This window comes from Erinaceus europaeus, chromosome X (genome assembly GCF_950295315.1).
Source record: "Erinaceus europaeus chromosome X, mEriEur2.1, whole genome shotgun sequence".
NCBI lineage: Eukaryota > Metazoa > Chordata > Mammalia > Eulipotyphla > Erinaceidae > Erinaceus > Erinaceus europaeus.
In genome coordinates, this window is record NC_080185.1 from 108229850 (window position 1) to 108254721 (window position 24872).

Here is a 24872-nt window from a genome sequence, read left to right on the forward strand (position 1 = left end):
TAAAATAATAGGGGTATAAGTCCACACCACTCTCACCACCAGAGTTCTGTACCCCTACCACCATGGTAACCACCACACTTCTCCCAAGGTCATAGATATACATGGGCTATATATATTCTTTATTTCCTTTTTTCAAGTTCATGTATTTCAATTCTCTGTATTGCACTTCACTTATGAGTGAAAGTATCCTATAGTTGTCCTTACTTCTTAATTATTTACTTCACTAATCATAATCACTGCCAATCCCATCCAATTAATCTCAAAGGACATATAGTTTTTCTTTAACTGCTAAGTAGTACTCCACTGAGTATATGGTATATGTCCCATGACTTTCTTTCCTTCCTTCCTTCCTTCCTTCTTTCTTTCTTTTTTCCTTTTTTTGGTATTTATAAGGCTCCAATTAGTGATTTTTATTCTATTGTCAAAGACTCCCCTCCTCCAATTTCTATCTTAGTGTTCCTCATAGGATCTCCCTCCTCCTGATATTTTTCACTTTTAATCAGAAAGATGAAAAGGCACTCACAAGAGAAACATGTGAGCCATTTGGGAATAGATGGCTGACTCCATGGTTACCATCATTATATTATTCTAACCTAAAAGATTTTATTTTGCTTTGACCATTGATTTATTTTGTTTCTATATCTACCACATATGTTTGAAATTATAGGGTATTTGTCTTTGTTTTATTTCACTAAGTAAAATACCTTCTAGGTCCATCTACGTTGTTGTGTGGTAAGATTTCAACCTTTTTTTCTTTAATAGCTGAATAGTATTGCATTGTTTATAAATCACATCTTTACTCCTCTGTTGACAAGCACTGAGATTATTTCTTTTTTAAATATTTTATTTCATTTATTGTAATGAGAAAGAGTAGATACAGAGAGAGAGAGACAGAGACAGAGACACCAGAGCACTGCTCAGTTCTGGCTTATGGTGAGGCGGGAGATTGAACCTGGAACCTCAGAGCCTCAGGCTTGAAAGGCTTTTGCATAACCATTATGCTGCCTCCCCAGCCCCAACACTGAGATTATTTCTAACTCTTTTATTTTGTGGACAGTGTTGCAATGAAAAGAGGGATACATTGTTGGGGGATTATGCAGATGCAGTCTTTGCCCTCAGATTTTGCCACTTCCCAAGATATTCTCAGGTGCTTTCCCCAACCAATCCTGTCCTGACACATCACTCCTGGTTGTTGCCTTATAAAGCCCTCCCACTTCCGCTCCTGCTCCTCGTGCGCTCTCTTGCTCTCTCTCCCTCCCTCTCTCTCTCTCTCTCTCTCTCTTTCTCTCTCTGCAATGTGGCAGCAGGGGATGGCCATTGTGGCTGGCTCCACGTGGCCTAAACCACCTGTCTGACCCAACAATAAAGGATTGTGTTCCCTTTCTGCTCCAAACCTCCTTTTTCTGCGTCCTGCTGCGGCCGTCCAAGCGACAATACATGTCTTTAATTGGCATTATTGCATTCTTTGAATAAATATAGCTGACTCATGTGATATTTTAATTCTTATTTATTAATTTATTTATTTTACTAGAGCAGTGTTCAGCTCTGGCTTTTATGGTAGACTGAGCCTGGGACTTTTGAGCTTCAGGTATGAAAGTCTTGTCTTTTTGCATGATCATTATGCTCCACCACCCATATTCTTAAATTATTTTTTAAATAAGTGCCATTATCCACCCTCCCCACCCCCATGTGGCTACACCAGTTTACCATACCCACCAACAGTATACATATTTTCCTTTCCTCCTAACCAACACTTGTGCCTTATTCTTTTGATAGTAACCATTGTCACAGTCATGAGGTAAATATCTTTATAGTTTTTATTTACATTCCCTAATAATAACAGATGATGTACATCTTTTCAAAAGACAACACTGGTTACCAAGCTTAAGGGAGAAAACGGGATGTGTAGGTAGAACTCAGGTTTTTCAGGGCAGCAAAACTATTCTTTATGATAAAGTCTGGATGGACACATATGATTACATATTTGTCAAGTTACACATAACACACAATACAAAGATTCAAGCCTAATGTAAACTATGGATGAATAGAAGATAACAAATAATTCTCGACACTCGATACTCATTAAGAAAAACTATTACTTATGCAGATGAAACTAAAAACTAAATGATACTGACTTTTGCTTGAAAGTAAAGAGGGCCAGGGAAATAGTTCAGAATTAGAATACAAAACTTATACGTGAGACTCCAGTTTCAGTTCTCAGCACCACGTGCTGGACTTCTATTGTCTAATAAAAATGGTTATTTTTTTTTGCCTCCAGGGTTATTACTGGGGCTCAGTCCCTGCACCATGAATCCACTGCTCCTAGAGGCCATTTTTTCTCCTTTGTTGCCCTTGTTGTTGTAGCCTTGTTGTGGTTATTATTGTTGTTGTTGATGTTGTTCGTTGTTGGATAGGAGAGAGAGAAATGGAGAGAGGAGGGGAAGACAGAAAGGGGGAGAGAAAGATAAACACCTGCAGACCTGCTTCACCGCCTGTGAAGCGACTCCCCCACAGGTGGGGAGCCGGGGGCTTGAACTGGGATCCTTCTGCTGGTCCTTGCGCTTTGCACCACGTGCGCTTAACCCACTGCTACTGCCCGACCCCCTGAAAAATGGTTAATTTCTATCAAGTTAGAAGTTAGAAAGATACTTTTGAGTTCATGACTCTTTTTGTGGTATGATATGGGGCAAACAGTTGTTCCAGAAGAAATGTTCCTTTTACCAGAAGAATTTGAGTAATCTGAAACTACAGATTTGTTCAATTTAGGCAAAAAGAAAATTAATTGGATGGTTAATGGTTTACAGTATGGTTGTTGTCATATGGGCACAGTGGTGCCCAAAGACCTTTTTTACTCTGTTCTAGCCCGCCTTCCCCAAGAGTCTTTTACTTTGGTGCAGTGCCCCCTGACTAGTACAAGGGTTGCTTTGTGTTTTCCTTTTCTGGTTTCTCTATTCCCACTCATCCTCCCCCTTCCTCCTTCTCTCCTCCTCCCCTCTCCCTCCCTCTCTCACTCTTTCCCTCTCTCTCTCCCTCTCCCCTTCCCTCTCCCCCCTTCTTTTGTTGTCACCAAGGTTATCAATGGGGTTTGATGCCTGCTTGACAAATCCACTGCTTCTGATGGCCATTTTCCCTTTACCTCTTTATTAGATAGGGTAGATTGAAATTGAGGGGAGAGATAGAGAGGGGTAGAGAGAGAGAGATAGAGAAAGAGACATCTGCAAACCCACTTCACTGCTTCTGAAGCTCCCCTGCCCCCACAGACACCCCCTAAGATGAAGAGTGGGGGCTCACTCTCTGTTCCTTACTCATGGTAATATGTGTGCTTGACCTGGTGCACCACTGTCTGGCTTCCTCTGGTTTGTTTCTTAAGTTCCTCTTAAAAGTGAGATTATCTGATATTTTTCCTTCTTCTAGCATAAAGAAAAATAATAATGCTAATGTACTTGAGACAGGATGCTCTTTCATTAACAGCCCCTCTTTTCTTTCATCTGTATGTGAATTAATCTCCTATTTTACTTTCCTACAAGAAGAAATACAGAGTAACCAATAGAAGAGTTGTAGATTAAGCTCAAAATATGGAAGAAATAGAGAAGAGAGGAATTGATGCTACATATATTATCTCATTGGATCTCACAATGATCTTGTGAGTTTGGTAAAGTATAATTACCCCATCCTTTAAAAAAAAAAAAAAAAAGGAAGCTGAGTCTCAAAGAAACTAAGTGAATTGCCTGAGGTTAAGCAGTTAATAAATAGCAGCAAAGGTCTTCTAATTCTCACTCTAAATTCTGAGCGTTTTCCATTAGACTCTATTGCCTCTTCAACATTTTTGCCATTTCCCCTGAGGCCACCATATTAAAAGTAATTTCCTCCCTTCTACAAATAAGGGGTCTGCCTTCTTCTGAAACTTAAAATCATCCCACCTAAAGTTCCCAAATTAAAATCAAACACAACTTGAAGATGTTTCTCAAATTCGCTTAAATATAATTATTTTCATGAGAGACACAGGAAGAGACCAGAGCACTGCTCAGTTCTGGCATATGGTTGAACCAGGGATTGAACTGAGCCTCGAGCACTTATGTCCAGCATACTAACACCTCACATCTCCCTGGCCCTCCAATTCACCTCTGATATCCATTGGTCAGTATTAAGTTGATTATCAGTAATAATCACTCTGCTTATCAAAAGTGATACAGGACATTATTCTTTGCTGGATTACAGATGGTACAAATCCTGAATTTAAATCAGGCAAATCATCTTTTTCATGTAAATAAGTCTCACGTTTGAAGATGTGTAATAATTAGTTTCAAATTGGAGTAAATCATCAAAGAAAGGTATCTTCGGATTTATTTACATGTAAACAGATGCCTATGGAAGTTAAATGGAGTATGAAACTTTCCCAGCATGCTGTGGTAGAGGAGTTAAATTAATAAAATAATCACATCTCTACTTATGTCTGCTATGAAATAGAATTTTATTATTTTCAAAAATTTCTATTTTCAGTAGTTTAAGATAGGAAAAAGTTCAGAATAGTTATTTTTGATGAGTGTGATCTCAAAGAGAACCAAACAGAAACAAATATATTTCATTTCTGTGATAAAGAAGATTGAATATATGGAAGATATTAGTAACAATAAGTTTAAAATATCTAAAATAAGATACCTGCAAGCATGTTATCAATAAGTTACCCTTAGTTGAGCCCTACTATATTACCTCTAGTATTTAATACGTTGCCATAGACAGTGATATTTAGTCCTGGACTGTTGGTTAACTTTGATTTTTTTTTCACTTTTTATACATTTGTTTGTTTATTTATTTATTTGTATTTATAAAAAGGAAGCATTGACAAAGCCATAGGATAAGAGTGATACAACTCCACACGATTCCCACCACCAGAACTCTGTATCCCTTCCCCTCCCCTGATAGCTTTCCTATTCTTTAACCCTCTGGGAGTATGTACCCAAGGTCATTGTGGGATGCAGAAGGCGGAAGGTCTAGATTATGTAATTGCTTCCCCACTGAACATGGGTATTGACAGGTTGATCCATACTCCCAGCCTTTTTCTCTCTTTCCCTAGTGGGGCAGGGCTCTGGGAAAGTGGAGCTCCAGGACACATTAGTGGGGTTGTCTGTCCAGGGAAGTCTGGTCGGCATCATGCTAGCTAGCATCTGTAACCTGGTGGTTGAAAAGAGAGTTAACATACAAAGCCAAAGAAATTGTTGACCGTGAACCTAAAGGCTGGAAAAGTACAGATGAAGAGTTGGGGGAGGGGTCCTCCATTTTGTAGATAGCTAGTAGGCATATTTTAGTTATATTCCAAAGGGCCTATGGGCATATTAGTTGTTGTTTTTTTCCTTTTTCATTTTTTCCCTGAGCCTGAAATCTGACATGCAGGTGTATCCAAGTTATTGTCTGGGGAGATGATGTCATGGCTGAAAAAAGGACCAGAAAGCTGGATCAGGGAAGAGAGTAGCTCCCTAATATAGGAAAGGTGTATAAATATTGTTGGCTGTAAACCCCATCGATTTGATGTGGTTGGGGCCCATATTCAGCTTAGAAGCCTATGTGACGTCTGCATCCCTGTAGATCTGTGCTCACATTCTGTGGTCATGAGTAGGAACATTCCAAGCTGCCTCAATATCAACCCATCTTCCTCAGGTGTAGCATAGAGAATGTTGTCCAGCCTCCCTTTAGAGGATAGAACATTCTCTACCGTTGTTGATCCACATTGAGGGCAAGGTCCTATGGGGGCCTACAAAGGGGTCTATTGTGTTGTTCCTGATAGAGATGACCAGTAACAATGGAGAGAGGGATTTATTCAAGGTCTAGGCCTATCATGTCTGTTTGGGAATCTCAGGACTCCCCTAATAGGGCCCCAGCTGATGGGGTGGACTGATAGTGACTAAAGATTCATCGTTAAAGTATGCCAGTCTCTTGCCCTTATTCAGCTTTTGCAGTCCTTGCTTTGCTAAGGTTAGCTTTGTAGTGAGTGAGAGAACAGTAATAGGAAGTAGGTGAGGAGGTTATCTAAGTCTAAGTGGACACTATTTCATTATGAATTTGATACTGACTCACTAAAGACTATTGTGTATTTTTGCTTCCAGGTATATATTTTGCCCTAATTTATGGATACATGTGAACATATGCTTTATCTCACGGGACCTGGTCTATATCTAGGTTTTGGGTCTTTGTTAAGAAGTGAACCAACTGGAATGGAACTAGAGAATACTATGAAAGGAAAGGTCTCACCTGAGAAATGAAGGTGAAGGGTTGACTTTCCATGCCTGATGTCTCTGGACACAGTCTGAGGTGGAGCATGCTGAGGTGCTTTGATTAGGTTGGGATTGGCGGATGCACAATCATTTGGTATGAATTGAGAGAAGCATGCAGGAAAGTGAGTCCCACCCTAGAGGTTCCATGACTGGGGGAAATAATAGGCTCTATAGAGGAAGCAGGTTTAAGAAGACAGTAGGTTTTAGGGTTTAAGAACACAGTAGATAGTTATTGCTATAATCACATTATTTGGCAATTGGGTTAACTTTGAAAATCCCTTTGTTAGGATTTGCTGTATCATAATTTATGTCCTTTGACATTATTTGTATATAGCTGTGCCACCGTTTGCTTCTGTTCTCCCTGGTCTAAGCTTTTAAGAAAGTCAACATATCAAAGACTCAGCCTGTGTATTAAAGAGACTCAGTCTTTGCTTTAAAAAGTTTGAGACATTCAATCAATTTTCCCCTTTCATATTAATTAGTGATTTATAAGACTACAAATTAATAAGCATGTACATAAACACCATTCCCACCACCAAAAGACTGTGTCCCATCCCATTCCACCACCACCACCACCACCACCACCACCACCACCGCCACCACCCATGAAGCTGAATATCCATCCTCATTGAAATGCCCTACTGAAGCGTTCACCCTTCAGGTGTGGTTAATCAGCATTGGAATGGTCTAATTAGGGTATACATTCTTGTTTTAGCTTCAGTTGTCTCACATTAAGGCAGTGAAAGGTTTAGTAACTTATGTAATAGCAAAGAGAAATTATTTTTCATTTGTGATATGAATGACAAGTCAATGCATAAATGCTATATAGAATAAACTGGTATCACTGACCCTACATGAGCAGGAAGAATCATGTGATTGGTCCTCTTCACTAAGAATTCTTCTTAACCAAATGTGCTGCCTTTAGCTAAACTTTGTGGTGCTGTTTCTAACACTTAGATAACCTCTTCACCTACTTCCTATTACAGTTCTCTCACTCACTACAAAGCTAACCATAGCAAAGCAAGGACTGCTTAATTGCAATATACCACCCAGAGAGAGGACATTGTGGCCAAGGCAAGCTTATGCCAAGCAAGGACTAACATCAGCCTTCCTCCTTTGTATAAACCTTACACTTTAAACACAAGTTGTCACTCACCCCTGGCACGATAGACTGAAATAGATCAATATTTTCATGTTAGGACAGATTCATTACTTAGTCAACATAATTCTGAGCACCTAATGTTGTTCAAAGTGTTTGTGATTCCTTCAAAAACCTGAAGTATAAGTAAAAGTGGCATTTGTCTCTTGCAGATCTCCACCATTCGTTTTCTTTTTACACATTGGTGTATCAGAAAAGACCAGCTAAAGAATTCCAAGGATGCCCTAGGGGAAAGTAGCCCTTACAATGAAAAAGGTGCCTCTATGCTTGGTCAGCACTTGGAAGAATGAAGTAAAAATAGATAGATGGTAATCAATGCCTTTTATAGAATGTATGAAAACAACAATTAATTAAAAATGTAATGGTAGATAAGACCTCATTTACAGTAATGTCAAAAAAGAAAAATGACCTAAGAATTAAACCTAATGAAAAATGTGCAAGACCAGTATGAAAAAAATTACTTTAAAATACATTTGCAGGACAGAAAGGTGTGTATATGTTCAAATAACAAACTCTACTAGTATTTGGATTTAAAAAAAAAACTTAGTAAATAACTACTCTGAAATGATAAGTGCTGAGGCTAGGGAAATGGCTCAACTGGTATAGCATAGATATAGAACTTGCATGGCTAAGGCTCCCAGCTCGATGACTCACAGTGATGCATATATTGCCATGGTGGTTCCCTCTCTCTCTCCATCTCTCTCTCTCTGTCTCTCAACTTTATCTCATATACAATAATTTAAAAAGCTTTAAAAAAGAGAAACAGTGGGAGCGGGGCAGTAGCGCACCAGGTTAAATGCACATAATGTGAAGCACAGACCTGCACAAGGATCCTGTTTCAAGCCCTGGCTCCCCACCTGCAGGGGGTTCACTGCACAAGTGGTGAAGCAGGTCTTCAGGTGTCTATCTTTCTCTCCACTTCTCTTTCTTCCCCTCCTTCCTCAATTTCTTTCTGTCCTATCCAACAACAACAGCAGCAGCAACAACAACAATGGAAAAATATGGCCACCAGGAGCAATGGATTGGTAGTGCTGGCACCTGCACCGAGCCTCATTGATAGCCCTGGAGGCAAGAGAGGGAGAGGGAGAGGGAGAGGGAGAGGGAGAGGGAGAGGGAGAGGGAGAGGGAGAGGGAGAGGGAGAGGGAGAGGGAGAGGGAGAGGGAGAGGGAGAGGGAGAGGGGGAGGGGGAGGGGGAGGGGGAGGGGGAGGGGGAGGGAGAGGGAGAGGGACAGGGAGAGGGACAGGGACAGGGACAGGGAGAAGGAGAGGGAGAAATAATGTGTACATACAGTAGGGTAACCAACTTGTCCTAATTATCTCAGGAATTTGTGTTGCCATTAAAGTTTCACATTTCAGTTCCAAGGAAATTGAAGATTGGTCATCCTACTACAGGGATTTCTACTGTAGCACTCATTGGACTAAAAAGCATTCAGAAGTTCATCAAATGTGCCCTGTTTGAATAAGCATAGTACATCTATACTGAAGTCTTGCCCTGCCTTTTTTTTTTTCTTTCTCAAATCATTTTATTGGGGGAAATAAAGATTTACAGAACAATTGTTGACACACAGATACTTTCTTATCTCCCTTGATAGGTATCTGCATATCATTCCCACCAGCAACTTAAGTCCTCCAGCATAATGCAGTGAGTATCAAAATGCTCTCTTCACCCCTTGTAATCCCCCCCACACCTCTAGAGTTCTTTGCTTTGGTGAAATATACTATGCACAGTTCAAGTTTTACTTTGTGTTTCTCTGTCTTTTCGTGTTTCCAAAATTCCACCTGTAGTTGAGATTACCTGGTATTTGTCCTTCTTCTGGCTTGTGTCACTTAATATGATTCCTTCAAGTTCCATAAAGATCTGGCAAAGGAGAGGATTTCATCATTTCATACAGCTGAGTAGTTGTCTATTATACAAATATCCTTCAACTCTCTTAGCCACTCAACTGTCTTTGGGATCTGTGTTGTTTGGACTATTATTGATACAAAATGTGCTCCTATGAACATAGATTAATATAAAGAAAGTTGTTTTTAAGCACATTAATTTTCTGTGGTGACTTATGCACACATACACAAAAAGAGACAGATGTATGATACTATAATCCTGGATTATTTTTTTCTCCATCATGCGCTACTTGTTAAGGACAATTTTACGAAGATTAAAAAAAGGTAATGATCTAAATAAGTGAGTACTTGAATTTATTTTAGCAACATAGGTATAAGCAAAGAAGAGGCAGGCTATATCACCCCAAGAAACAACAGTGGCGTTCACTGAGGGAAGTATTAGAGTTATGGTATAAATGGTTTGAAGGGGAGATTTGTGGGGTACCAGGTAAGAGAAACCTTCACATGTCAGGAGAAAACTGACATTTTCAAACTATTTATTTTCTCAGGGGCTGGAATTATGCATGGTAGGCAATAGGAAGGGCCTTACTCAATACCCATTCTTCCATTAGTGCTTTCTCATAATCACAAATCTACAGAACCCTGTTAAGCATTTGGTCAGTTCCAGAAGGACAACTTCCCTTGTAATAGACCAGGGACATTTTAACATGTGACCTTAGAACAGTCAAAGGAATCCTCCAATCTGTACTGGGAGGCACTGTGAGAAACAGATCATCCTCTGATATGACCAGAAGAATAGTCAAACTCAGTAACAAATGAGAACAAAAGTGAATTTGTGTGGAATAGACTTTAATATGTTCTAAATGCCTTTCCAACAACTGGAAAACACTTCTTGTGATTCTTAGCTTGATATTTGGGGCTGTAGATCCTAGTGTTCTCAGAAATAATGTCTGATGTATATCATGATTACTTCCAGTCTTTGGTTATATTTAAAATAGAACTGGTTCCGTCACAAAGGATCCTACCAGTTATTTTAAACTCTCTGATTCTTCTTAGCTGCCTGTGTCTAATTGATTAGAGGTGCTTTACTTCATATTATAAAAGAATATCCTAGAACTTGTATTATTTTTCACCTAGATGATTTTTAACTGTCCAAGTCACAAAAATGGGTATTGACTAGTTTCTTATGAAGTATTTGCTGGTAAAACATAATCTTCAACAAACTTCCACATTTTTTTTGAGAATTGCTTTCCTCCTTCCCCCTGCTTCCCTCTCCTTTTCCCCCCCTCAGGAGTTTATACAGTATGGTTCAAAATACAAAATCAGAAATACTGATAAAATATTATAATAGCATCATTTCTATAACAATATAGCAAATATGCCAACATGTTTGATTAAAATATGTTTCCATATATAAAAAAATTGGTAGCTGCAAAAAAAGCCATCCCTTTTCCATGAGCTCTATTAATAGAACACAAAACATTCCACATACTACACACCACCCATGGGCTTCACTACAGGTATTCATTGAAATAAGCTGTTAAATGGTGCACAACTTAAACAATCCAGTCTTCATTCAGCTTTTTATACACTTAAAAGTTTCATTCTAAAAAGAAATGGTAAAAAAGACCTTAAAATATACTCCCAATCTTTATAATAAAACATGGACATTAAAATGTTACTGTACATTCTGAATAATCACCAAGAGTATTTTACAACAGACACCTTACACAGGCATCATTATTTAAAGAATGTAGCTTATTAGGAGTGGAGAAGAGGCTCTTGCTTATCTCAGTACTACCCTTTTCCTAATCAAAGAAGCAATCACCTCTCTTCTTTTATGACCTAAATGAATTTAGTTTTGAACTATCATCCAGGTACACATACATGTCCTCTCTATTTTACAATTCCAACATTACTTTCTTGAGTTAAGGGATGTAGTCAACTCCCTCCTTGTCATGTGAAGTCTTCTTCTCTCTCCTTGATGCCTAGAGATTTCTGGTATGCCCTGTTTTACTTTTGAATTTGCAACCATCTCAATACTCCATGTATGTGCTAAATTGATTTTTCTTTTTTTTAAGATTTTATTTATTTATGAGAAAGACAGGAGGAGAGAGAAAGAACCAGACATCACTCTGGCACAAGTACTGCCGGGGATCGAACTCAGGACCTCATGCTTGAGAGTCCAAAGCTTTATCATTGCGCCACCTCCCGGACCACCTAAATTGATTTTTTTTTTTTGCTAGTCTGTCTAGTGCTATTTTTGACAACATGTTCAGAGAGAAGGATTTCTATACCTTTTCCCATATGAACTGCTCCATTTTATATTCACAGCAACAGTGTACTAGAGTTTCTTTGCCCTACACCACTGCAGCACTTGCTGTTTCTAATCTTTTTTTTTAAATAAACTTTATTTTATCTGATAAAATAGAGAGAAATTGAGAGGGAGCAGGGATATAGAGGGTCATATTGTAATTCAATTCTTAGTGTTTATGTGGTTCAGGGAATTGATGATGACAGAGAGACCTCTCTCTGGCAAAATCACTATCTTCTAAGATTATACTTCATGTTGCAAATGAATACTAATGTTGGATAAATATCAATAATAATCATTATGTTATTCATGTTCACACAATATACTTCAGTAAATGTGTACATTTTTCTGTTCAAATATGCATTAACATAGTGGGTTATATTTATTCTAAAACTAGTTTTTACCTTTTAGCTCAGTATATCAACTTTTCCATTTAAGATTAATATAAGGACTGAAGATCAGTAAGAAAAAAGTTTAAGATCTTAAAAACATACCTTTCTCAGGGCCAGGTAGTAGCGCATCTAGTTAAGCTCACACATTACAGTGCACAAGGACCCAGGTTCAAGCCCTTGGTCTCTATCTAAAGGGAAAAAGCTTCATGAATGGTGAAGCAAGGATGCACATGTCTCTGTCTCTCTTTCCCTCTCTGTCTTCCTCATCCCTTTCAATTTCCCTCTGTCTCTATTCAATAAAAAATAAATAATATTTAAAAAACACACCTTTCTCTATTTTGGTTCCTTTTACAGCTTTGAAAATAGCATCTGAAAACACAAAGGTTGATTTTGAATGAGTTCATATGTTCTTTGTACCTTCTAGTTATTTTCATTATTATTATTATCATTATCATTATTATTATACCAGAACATTACTCAGCTCTGGCTTATGTTGGTGTGGAGGATTAAACCTGGGACTTCAAAGGCTCAGGCATCAAACTCTTTTGCAGAACCTTTATACTGTCTCCCACCAGTCTCTTCTTTATTTTAATGCAGCACTGGGGAATGAACCCAAGCTAACAGGATACCACTAAGTGGCCTCTAGTCCCCCATTTTTCATTTATTTATTTGGATAGAGAAAAAAGACACTCCACTCTCTGAGGAATTCCCTGGATGGTGTCCATGTATCTTGTGCTAAGCTAATGATGCCTTCAAAGCTAAGGATCTGGAAATACTGATTCAGTTTGATACTTGACTGTACACATTTAGAAGTAGTATTTTTGTAAAATGTTTTCTGCTTTGCATTTGACTAATAATAACTTGTGAGTTCTTTGTACTCAAGTACTTAACTATAGTGTCAAGATAAGCTAAACTTCACATAGGTCTCTGTATTCTATACTTAACATTTATCATATTATCTTTACTGGTTATAGTTCATCAATCACCTGAAAATAGTCTAATGGCATTTTCCTACTCTCCTCAAAATTAAAGCCTCATGTTTTCATTGCTTCATTGTGATTTCTTCTCCCTCAGCTATAACCCCATAACTTATTATCATCATGTCCTAGCAGTAATCAGGGCTTAAATAGGGAAAGCTCCCATGGAATCTCAGTTCTTTATACTTATCTTTATCTCCCAATCTGCAGCTAATTTGATTTTAGAAGTTGAATGTCTTCACTAACTTACTTTAGAATATGATGGCTATCTCAAACATTTTATTTAATTTTTTCCAATAAATTGATGCTACCCAAATTTGTTTGCTGAAGTACAGAGTTTCGTGGTGATTTTTAACAGACAATAAATAGATCATTCATTCCTAAATCTACATTATTTGTTGGGATACCTAGGGCTGTTCAAGCAGATAATGTTAAGATAGCAGCCATGGCCCTGATTAACCTGTTATTTTCTGAATCAGCTGTAAGAGGTTCTGGGAAAAGATCTCACTAAAATTCTCCCACTTCACTTCAAATTGTTTTTATTTCTATAAATATTAATGCACTTTGGCTGTCTTGGTTTCTCAGTAAATTGCTATTAATTCTAAATCTAGATACAATGACTATCAAAATATGGTCCCTGGACCAGCAGCCTCAGCATCATTTGGGGACTCACTATAAATGCAACTTCTGAGTTCCACTCCCAACTTTCTAAGTCAGAAACTCTGGAGGTTGGGACAGGCAATTTGTGTTTTAACAAGCCTTTCATATCTGAGAATTACTGTCTGGCATGTAACATAATATCTCTATTGTAGAGAGTTAGGACCTCAACATTGCAGACAAAAGAAATTGCAATGAGACTTTAGTTCTTCAGGATTCCTTGTACCCACACCTTTTGTGGCAAGACTTGGTGGTTCCTTTATACTTTAGATGCTCAGTCTGTTTTTTCTTCACCTTGAATCCATACTGATCTTGTGATCTGCTTCACTCCATGTTATATGGTGAAAGTGTGTGCCAATGCCAAGTTTAGCTATTTAGAGCCCTTGCATATTTCCACTTTCCATTTTTGTACTTTGCCATTGCTATAATAATATGCCTGGATTAACATTCTAGATATTCATGAAGTAAACTAAACTACCACTGTCCAGCCCATCTTCCTCACATTAGGATCAGATGTCTGCTCCTTACAGCTTTCAGCTGGCAGTGATAGACCTAATCTTGCATGCCAGATTTACAGGTTAATTTTGCAATACTTTCCTGGAATTCCCTGTGTTATATTCTTTCCTTTGAATCAGATTGATGTCAACTGATTGCTATCCTGATGAATGTGCTATTTTATTTTTATTATATTATATTTTATTTTATTTTTTGAGGTTCCGGGAACTCACCTCGGGACTCATACATGATAAGGCATACACTTTACCTGCTGAACCATTTCCTAACTGTTTTAAACTCATGAAAGTCAGAAAGACAATGTATCTAACTCAGTATTATTTTGACATTTTCAGTAATGTAAAGATAACAACATAATTCAGAAAGAAACAACTCAAGCCAAGCACCAAGGAACAAGAAACTTCTTCACTTAAGTTCACACCAAGAGGAATAACTCATATTGCAAATATCTCCTGGCCTATCAATTTGTTGAAAGGTAAATTAGAATTTGGCTATAATTCTTTAGCTAACTTTAGGGATATGTGACAATTCTTAAATTCAGTCATCTGTGACTTAGCTTTCATCCATTTGGCTTTTATTTCTTGGTCTTCTTACAGTTAAAGCTACTGAACTGAAATCTGTCTTCTTTTTGAATAATCTTTTCAAATTATAACAATGACAGATCTTGAACAGTACCTTATGAAGCAGACAGAAGTGCATTTCATCCAGCTTTCACCTCATATTCAGAGAGACATCTATTTTCTAATTAAATTTTACATTTATCTTTTCTAAGATTGACAGAGCTCATCATTGCAGATTGAATATTTATTATGAAATTGTATCAATTTTTACAGTTTTCAGAGCACCAAATACAGGGCAGGGCACTGCACAGAAGTATATTTTGATGATAATTTAAATTCCATTGTTCTTTTTTCTTAAATTTGAATTACTCCCTAAGTGGTATGCTAATTGCCTTAAAGAGTTCTTGAAGTTTCTAAAGGCACAGAACTTTTTTTTTTTCAAAGATACAGTGGGAACCCTGAGAAAATCAAGCTTATTATTAAGCAAGTTTTCAGCATTGTGGAGACCATAACAACCCCCCAGGTAGCTAAAAGTTCAGAATCCCTGACCTCACTTCTAAAGATGCTGACTTACTAGTTTTGGGGATAGGTCAAAGAATTTGTATTTGTAACCATTAACCTAGGTACTTGTCACACATTAAAATTTTCAATAAACAAAAAAACACTCATAAGGTTCTTACAGAGGTGTTTCAGGATCTACCCTTTAAAAATTACTGATTTATTGCAAGTAGCTATTTGGAATTTCTCATTTTTATAACAGAATCACACACACACATATATAACGAATCATCTTCTTAACAATATGGTGTAGTGCCTTATATAATATAGCCTAAATAGTATAAATGAGATCATCAACAATTTTAGGAATCTATGCTGGGATGCAGAGAGAACTAGGGAAGTGATACAATTCATAATGTATTTACAATTTTTGTCTCACAGAGCAGATATGCCCACAGAAGCAATATGTGTGAGACAACTTTTAAGTTGGAAAATCCCTAGCAAATATAAGAAAAATTATTTTATATATATGGAATGGAAACTTAGAAGTAATTATTTCATCACTAAAATTTTTTGATCTGTGGGTGTTGTTAATATGGGTAAGGTGCTGATGCAAGTGAGATATTGAATAACAGTCATTTCTGAGAAATATAATAGAATGTCTCTCTAAGTTATATGTCAGGATGGATCTAAGATAGCTGTGAAGTGATGAATAGCCTGAGGCATTTACTTTCAAAAAAGTCTGAAAGCATTATACCAAATATTTGAGAATCCTTGATACCCAACTCTTTAATGGGTGACAAGGACTGAATCGTCTGTGAAGGACATCAAGAAGAAAGTTACAGCACATAAAAAGAAAGTCTACAGAAACCAGTTTCACATTAGGTGGCTACTATAAACGGAGTTTGGGATGCTTTGAACATTATGAGTGCTTCAAAAATCAATGATGGTTATAATTAAGAATTAACACATTTAGTGGCTTCACACTTAATGTTTGAACCACTTGACTTTATAATGTTAGAAGATAATGTTAGCTGAGCCACCCTATCATTGATAACTGTGGCATTATGGGGAGTTTATCTTTCCAGAATGATTTTCTCACTACATTTATAAAGGTGTTCCTGAATATCCAATGTATGTCAAACCTCAGAGTAATAGGGACAAGAAGGCAATTATCTACCTGAAGTCATGGCTCATATTTTATTTGTGAGTTCATTCCCTTTTGGTTGGGTAGGGTGTAGGACTAGGTGAAATTAGACAAATGGACCAAATATCTTAAATATCTTCAAATTTTATAATTTTCCAATTTTAGTGGTGAGGATACACTTTAAAAAATGAAACACAAGAGTATTCACATTTCCCTTTCTTACACTGATGCTTAATGCCGCCAGAGTGTCAAACGAAACTTTGAAGTAAATGCAATAAGGAAATCTTACTGTAAGGTTTGGGGAAATTTGTTCCCTAAATCAAATTCTATTATATGGTAGAGTACATCCACAATTGAAGTGATTAAAATCATAAAGCTAAAGACAGTTATAATAATAAACATAGAGAATATATTGTCAATGTAAAAAGGAAGCTACAAAAATATGAGGGATAAACTGGAATGTCTTGCATTCTTCTTAACTTATGAAGTCAGTAGGAACAATGTACATTTGACATAGTATAGGAGATAGGCTTAAATTATATCACTCTTTCATATATGGAAACTGGACCCCAACTTGCTTTCATGCTACTATCATTCCATTTACTCAACACATATTCATCGACTGTGTGCACTGTGCCACTAGTAGGTACCAGAGTCATTGCTGTGAATAAGATTCCTGAAGCTACCACTGATGAAAAAATTGACTTCAAAACATTATTTTCTCTGATGCTAAATAATAGTGGTAGTTGTGGAGGAAAGCACTGGTAGCACCAGAATGTCTGGTACCATGTGTTTTAGCAGAGGGATGATTCTGTGTCTTGAGCATATGACTTGTAGGGTTTTTGAAAGGTGCTTATTTATTGGGAGTTTCTTTTATCTTGCTGCTTGTTGGATCCCTAAGTCTAGCCTACAATGATGGAGGTTGGCGGGCTGAGGAAGGTAAGCCACTATGTGGAGAAAACCTGTTGCAGAGAGGAGCTATCATACTTAAGGTTCAGTATATGAACTAGCCAGAGACATAATTGAGGTCATCGTAGACTTTACAGTTTTAAATTCAACAGAACATTTTGTTGGCTGCAGAGATCAGGTGACCTAGCCCTGAGCAGAACTGCCTAGCTGGCTCACACGATTTTGAGAAACAAGCAACATTTATTGTTTTAAGACACCAAGTTTTGGTTTGTCATGTTTCAAAAGCTAAGGGATATAGGATATTCACATATCAAGTAATGAAGTTAGCTCCTTCCCTCACACCAAATACAAAAGCCAACTTAAAATGAATCACCCCACCTGTAGGGGGGAAGCTTCCAAGTGGGGGAGCAGGGCTGCAGGTGTCTCTCTGTCTCTCCCTCTCTATCTCCCCCTCCTTTCTCAGTTTCTCTCTGTCTCTATCTAATAATAAATTTTTAAAAAATGAATCAAAGGCCTTAAGTATAAGAGCTTAAGTTATAAAACCCTCAAAAAGGAGAAATATCCACAAATCTTTGTAACCATTTGATTAGGCACTGGTTTTAGATTTTATATCAAAAGCATAGGCAGCAAAGGGAAAAGCAAATAGACTGTTTTACAGGTATAAGAAGGTGTCTGTTTTGGGACATTACTAAACAATCTAGTTATGTGACACTGGACAACTCTCTTAGCTTACTAAACTTTAATTTCATGATCTCAATTATGGATACTATTTCATAAGATTTTTGTAAAGATTAACAACCACTTTACAAGTCATAGTATGCATTTAAATTTATATAGCATCATCTATAAGAAAATATTTTTTTTCATGACAGAGGACCTAGTGGGGGTTGAATTTTATGTGGAAAATTGAGAAATGTTATGCATGTACAAACTATTGTATTTACTGTCGACTGTAAAATATTAATCCTCCAATGAAGAAATTTTTAAAAAAAGAACAGAGCTTTTTTCTTTCATAGTTTGTACCCCATCTATATTCTTTGTAAGTTGTATAGATGTACTTTGACATGTGTACTATCTTCATAGTTGCAGGAGTTATGTCTATTCTTTATAGTTTTTTTAATCATTTTTTATTGGAGGGCAGTAATGGTTTATAGTGCAGTCATTGACACATGCGTAGAATTTTTTTTATCTCTCTGTGAAAGTTATCTGTAGAACACTATTTTTATAGTTATTGTAATAGATATGTTTGTGGTGATTAGTTTCAGCTATCATTCATAGTTTCTGACAATATATACCTGGATAATTAGCAATATGGTTGATGACTGAGTTAGTATATGTCTTTAAATTATGGCACTAAGCAAGTTCATATCAAAAATTGCCAAGTTTGAAAGCATGTGACTAATATATAATTTTTTTAAATTGCCACCAGGATTATCACTGTCGTTTGGTGCCTACATGATGAATCTACCACTCCTGGTGGCCATTTTTTTCCTTTTTTGTTGTTTTTATGTGGTAGAACAGAGAGAAATTGAGAGGGCGTGTGCTTAACCAAGTGCACCACCGCCTGACCTCCCAATAGATAATTCTTATGTATTAATGTCTAATATACATACATAATAATTTACTTTTTGTACTTCTGAACCATTGACTTCCTTCCAGCATCTTATTTACCTTTGATAATGACTTTTGAAACAATTAGAAATAAATACCCATTTCTATAAATATTAAATTCATACATTTCATTAATATGACTTTAAGAGCTATATATATTTTATTAATTTATCTATTTATAAAGTGGAAACACTGACAAGACCATAAGATAAGTGGGGTACAATTCCCACTATCAGAGCTCTGTATCCTACCCTCTCCCCTGATAACTTTCCTATTCTTTAACCCCGTGGGAATATGGGCCCAGGGTCATTATGGGGTGCAGAAGGTGGAAGGTCTGGCTTCTGTAATTACTTCCCTGCTGAACATGGGCGTTGAAAGGTCGATCCATACTTTCAACCTATCTCTCTCTTTCCCTAGTGGGGCAGGGCTCTGAGGAAGCAGGGCTCCAGGACACATTGGTGGGGTCATCTGTCCAGGGAAGTCTGGTTGCCATCATGGTAGCATCTGGAACCTGGTGGCTGAAAAAGAGATAACATATAAAGCCATACAAATTGTTGATTAATCATGAACCTAAAGGCTGGAATATGGCAGGGGAAGATTTGGCGTCTCTGTTTTGGAAATAGCTAGTAGGTCTATTTTAGGTATATTCCAAAAGGCCCATAACTTTATTAGTTTTTGCCTGAGCTTGACATCTGATATGCACGTGGACCCAAGTTATTGTCTGGGTAGATGATGTCATGGCTGGCAAAGGGCTAGAAAGCTGGATCAGGGAAGAGAGTAGCTCCCAAATGTGGGAAAAGCATATAAATATTGTTGACTGTAAACCCCATCGATTTGATGTGATCTAGGGCCCATGGTCAGCTTAGGAGCCTATGTAACCTCTACATCCCTGTGGGTCCAAACTTGCATTCTGTGGTCTTCAGTAGGAACATTCTGAGTTGTGCCAATTTCAGGACCCATCTTCTTCAGGTGGTAGATAAAGTATGTTATCCAATCCCATTTTGGAGGATGGAACATTCTCTACCATTGTTGATCCACACTGAGGGCAGTTATGGATTTAGAATGATGGTGAGGGTTAGAAAGAAAGCTTGGGGGACTGGGTGATACGACATTTGGTTGAGCCCACGCTTCAGTGTGCAAGGACCTGGGTTTAATTCCCCAGTCTCTATGTCCCCCTCCCTCTCTACCTTACCCTTCATCTTGATTTCTGGCAGTCTTTACCCAATAAAGATAATTAATTTTTTTAATTAAAAAAAAGAAAGAAAGCTTGGAACAAATACAGTTTCTTGCCTTAAAGTTAAGGTAAATTTCATTTGGATACAGTTATGTATGATATCTTGAATATGAAGTATTTTTTAAGAGACAGAACACAAGAATTGTTGCTAATTTAATTGGACATTTGATACCTCACTGGGTCCATGCTCTGTTGCCTTCTTTCCAAGTAGCTGGGCCAGCAGGTGACAAGAACAGTTGGAGCAAAAAGAGTCTGTAATGAACTGCAAGTATGACATTTGCCTTATTCTAAATTAAAACAGGTAGTAAATTACCATAAAGATGAAAGGTACTGTAACATTTTCAAGTGATAAACATTTTAAATTATCAGTAAATTAATATATGCATGAAAGACATAGCATACATAAATAGTAAATTTTATTTTGCTTTAAACCATTTAGAAGAAAAGGAGAAAGAAAAAGCCTTAAAGACTCTGTTGGGTTTGCTAAGTATTTACTATTTGAAGAAGGATGTGACACTTAGAGATTGTGTGTTTGAATTTCAGGACCGAGGCCCTCAAGTTTCTAAGGGTAGTCTGCTAGAGATATAACAAATCTGATGTCAAAAACTTACTGGAATAAAAATGAAATAGGAACAACATGTGCATATCATATTATCATTAAATATTTTAATTTGATTTAATTTTAATAAGAGAGATATATAGAAAGACACACAGAAAGACCAGAACACTACTTAGCTCTGGCCTATTGCTGTACTGGGACTGAATTTTGAACCTCACAGCCTCAGGTGTGAATATCTTTTGTTGCTGCTACCTTTTCTTGTGCATGACATTCTCACAGGAGTGAAGTGGTATCTCATTGTTGTCTTTATTTTCATTCCTCTGACAAGCAATGACTTGGAGCATTTTTTCATATGTTTGTTGGCCTTTTCGATCTCTTCTGTGGTGAATATTCTGCCCATGTCCTCTCCCCGTTTTTAGGTGGGGTCATTTGTTTTCTTGCTGTTCAGTTTGACAATCTCTATATATTTTGGTTATTAGTCTCTTGTCTGATGTAGGACATGTAAAGATCTTCTCCCATTCTGTGAGGGGTATCTTTCTTTGGTGTTTGGTGTCCGTTTGTTTTGCTGTGCAGAAGCTTTTTAATCTGATGTAGTCACATTGGTTTATTATTGCCTTAGTCTTCTTTGTAATTGGATTCGTTTCATTGGAGACTCCTTTAAAATTTAGATGGAAAAGAGTTCTGCCAATATTTTCCTCTAAATATTTGATACTTTCTGGTCTAACATCCAAGTCCTTGATCCACTTGGAATTTATTTTTGTGTTCAGTGAAATATAGTGGTTCAGCTTCAGTCTTCTACACGTTTCAACCCAATTTTTCCAACACCATTTGTTGAATAAACTCTTCTTTCCCCATTTAATAGTCTGGGCACCTTTATCAAAGATTAAATGTCCATAGGTGTGGGAGATTACTTCCAGACTCTCAGTTGTATTCCACTGGTCAGTGTGTTTATTCATGTTCCAGTACCAAGCAGTTTTGATTACAATGGCGTTTTAATACAATTTAAGATCTGGGAGTGTGATGCCTCCAATTCTGTTCTTTCTTCTCAAGATTGTTTGGCAATTTTAGGTACTTTTCTGGTTCCAGATAAACATTTGTATAATTTGTTCTATTCTCCCAAAAAATGTTGGCATCTCTAAGGGGGTTGCATTAAATTTGTATATGGCTCTGGGTAGTATATTCATTTTAATGATGTTAATTCTTCCAACCCATGAAAGTGGAATGTTTTTCCACGTCTTTGTGTCTTTTTCAATTTCCTTGAGAAGTGACTCATAATTTTCATTCTAGAAGTCTTTCAATTCTTTGGTTGGGGTTATTCCTAGGTATTTTATTGATTTTGTTATTATATAGTAAAAGGAATTGATTTCTTCTTCCAACTTAGTTTGCATAAAGTACTGCCACTGAATTTTTTATGTTACTTTTATAGCCTGACACCTTACTATATTGCCTGATAATTTCCAAAAGCTTCCTGCTAGATTCTTTAGGTCTTCGTATATATACTATCATGTCATCTGCAAATAAGGAGAGTTTGACTTCTTCTCTTCTAATCTGTATCCCTTTAATTTCTTGCTCCTGCCTGATTGCTATGGCAAGAACTTCCAACACTATGTTGAATAGTAATGGCGATAGTGGGAAGCCCTGTCTAGTACCTTATCTAAGGGGAAATACTTCCAGTTTTTCACCATTGAGTATGTTGTTGGCTATAGGTTTGCTATATATAGATTCTACTATCTTGAGGAATTTTCCATCTATTCCCATTTTCGTAGCATTTTGATCATAAAAGGATGTTGGATTTTGTCAGAGGCTTTCTCTGCATCTATTGATATAACCATGTGGTTTTGGTCTTGCATTTATTGATATGGTGGATCATGTTAATTGATTTTCATATATTAAACCAACCTTGCATCCCTGGGATAAACTCCACTTGGTCATGATGAATAATCTTTTTAATATACTACTGTATCTGGTTGGCTAGAATTTTGTTCAGTATTTTAGCATCTATGTTCATAAGAGATATCAATCTGTAGTTTTACTTTTTGTTGTTGTATCCCTGTCTGCTTTTGGTGTCAGAGTGATGCTGGCTTCATAGAAGCTGAAAGGGAGTATTCCTGTGTCTTCAATCTTTTGGAAGAGTTTTAAAAGTAGAGGGATTAGCTCTTCCTTGAAAGTTTTATAGAAGTCATTTGTAAGACCATATGGCCCAGGACTTTTATTCTTGGGAAGGTTTTTAATAACTGTTTCAATTTCTTTGGCTGTGATTGACCTGTTCATATTTTCTAGTTCCACTTCATTTAATTTTAGAAGTTTGTAGGTATCTAGGAACTCGTCCATTTCTTCCAGGTTCTCTAGCTTGGTGGCATATAATTGTTCATACAAGCCTTGCATGATATGTTGAATTTCAGTGGTGTCTGTTGTGATATCGTCTCTTTCATTTACAATCCTGTTTATTTGGGTCTTCTCCCTTTTTTTTGGGGGGGGGGGGAGTCTGGCTAAAGGCTTGTAGATTTTTTTTTTTTACTCGTTTGAAGAATCAACATTTACTTTCGTTGATCTTTTATATGGTTTTTCTTATTTGTTATATTTTTAAAGGAGTCATTAAACCTGAAAATGCATGTTTTGTACTAACATAATTCTTCTTTGACAATTATGCAAATCTACTGTCCACTATAAATTCTAGGGATAGTAAGAGGAGAAAGGAAAGTAGAAAAGAGATACACACATACACACACACACACACACACACACACACAGAGAGAGAGAGAGAGAGAGAGAGAGAGAGATACTACTCCGGGTCAGATTTCTTCCACAAATACTTCACAAACCAGTGTCAGTGGATTCAGAAAGCCAAAGAAGGAGGGGGGAGAAAGCAGTGAAAGGAAAGAGATTTTTTTTTTAATTAGCTAGGAAGAGAGAAAAAGGAGGGTGGAGGAAAGAGGGAGAGAGAAAGAAATAAGTTCCTCCCACAGTGGATAGTACATACAGTCACCTATCAATGGAAAAAAAAAAAACAACAACAACAGTTAATTTTGGTCAACCTGAAGAGGAGGGAAAAAGTACATTCATATATAATAATAGTAATAATAAAATAGGGTAAAAAACCCTAATAGTCAGTCTGAAGCTTGGACCACTCCAGATTGGCTGCATGCAGCCTGGTCCCCTTACTAAACCAAGCAAAGACAACCAATTATAAGAAGTATCAAAACAGGGGCGTTGGGCGGTAGCACAGGTGGTAAAGCAGGTCTGCAGGTTTATCTTTCTCTCCCCCTCTCCATCTTCCCCTCCTCTCTCCATTTCTCTCTGTCCTGTACAACAAGGACAATATCAACAATAATAACTACAACAATAAAACAAGGGCAACAAAAGGAATAAATAAATATTTAAAAATAAATAAATTTTAAAAAAGTATCAAAACAAACAAACAACAGCAGCAACAAACAAACACTCCAGCTAGTCTTTCCCAGGCAGGGCTGAGGCCCTTGATTAGTAAGGAATTCTGTCACTCAAATAGAGCTCCAACCCCCTTCAAAAAGAAAAGATGAAGAAAAAGAAAAAGAAAAAGAAAAAGAAAAAGGCTTGGAATGACACCCCTGCTGAGCCAGGAATCTTGGTAAAGAAAATAGCTCTGCAGGAAGCCTGCTAGGTGCTGCTGGCTAGCCCCATGGGGGCTGGTTCTGTGGTAGGGGGAAAGGGTGAGTTCAGAAATAGTCAAGCCAAAGATTTTCTTTTCTATATCCTTTTGGCTTTTCTTTGCCAGCCCAAGAGTGGGTTATAGAACTCTTTTGGTGTTACCCTGACCAACCGTTATTCATCCTTTCCACCGATGGCCCAGATATCCTACCCTCTCCAGAAAATCACAGGTTGTAAGTTGCTTCTTTTTGGAGCTCACACTAGATGTTGTCTCCAAGTTGTCATCTTGGCTAAACTTGTATTTTCATAGAATTTCTCTGGATTAATGCACCAAAAATAATAACAATTCTTGCATCCAGAAACTGGTGACTAAAAACAAGGTATAATAGTTTATTGCTCAGCAAAATTTACTCTTGTGCCAATGTAAAATTTCCTACTCTAGAAACTACAATAGGTTTTGACCACATGTTATCCTTTGTGTTGGCAATAGAATATAATAGATGTTATAAAAGCATAAGTTTGAGAAATTCTGGCTTTATTACCTTCTTTTGTGATTGCCACAAGAGAAACATAAACAGATAGCCACTGTCTCTTCCATCTGTG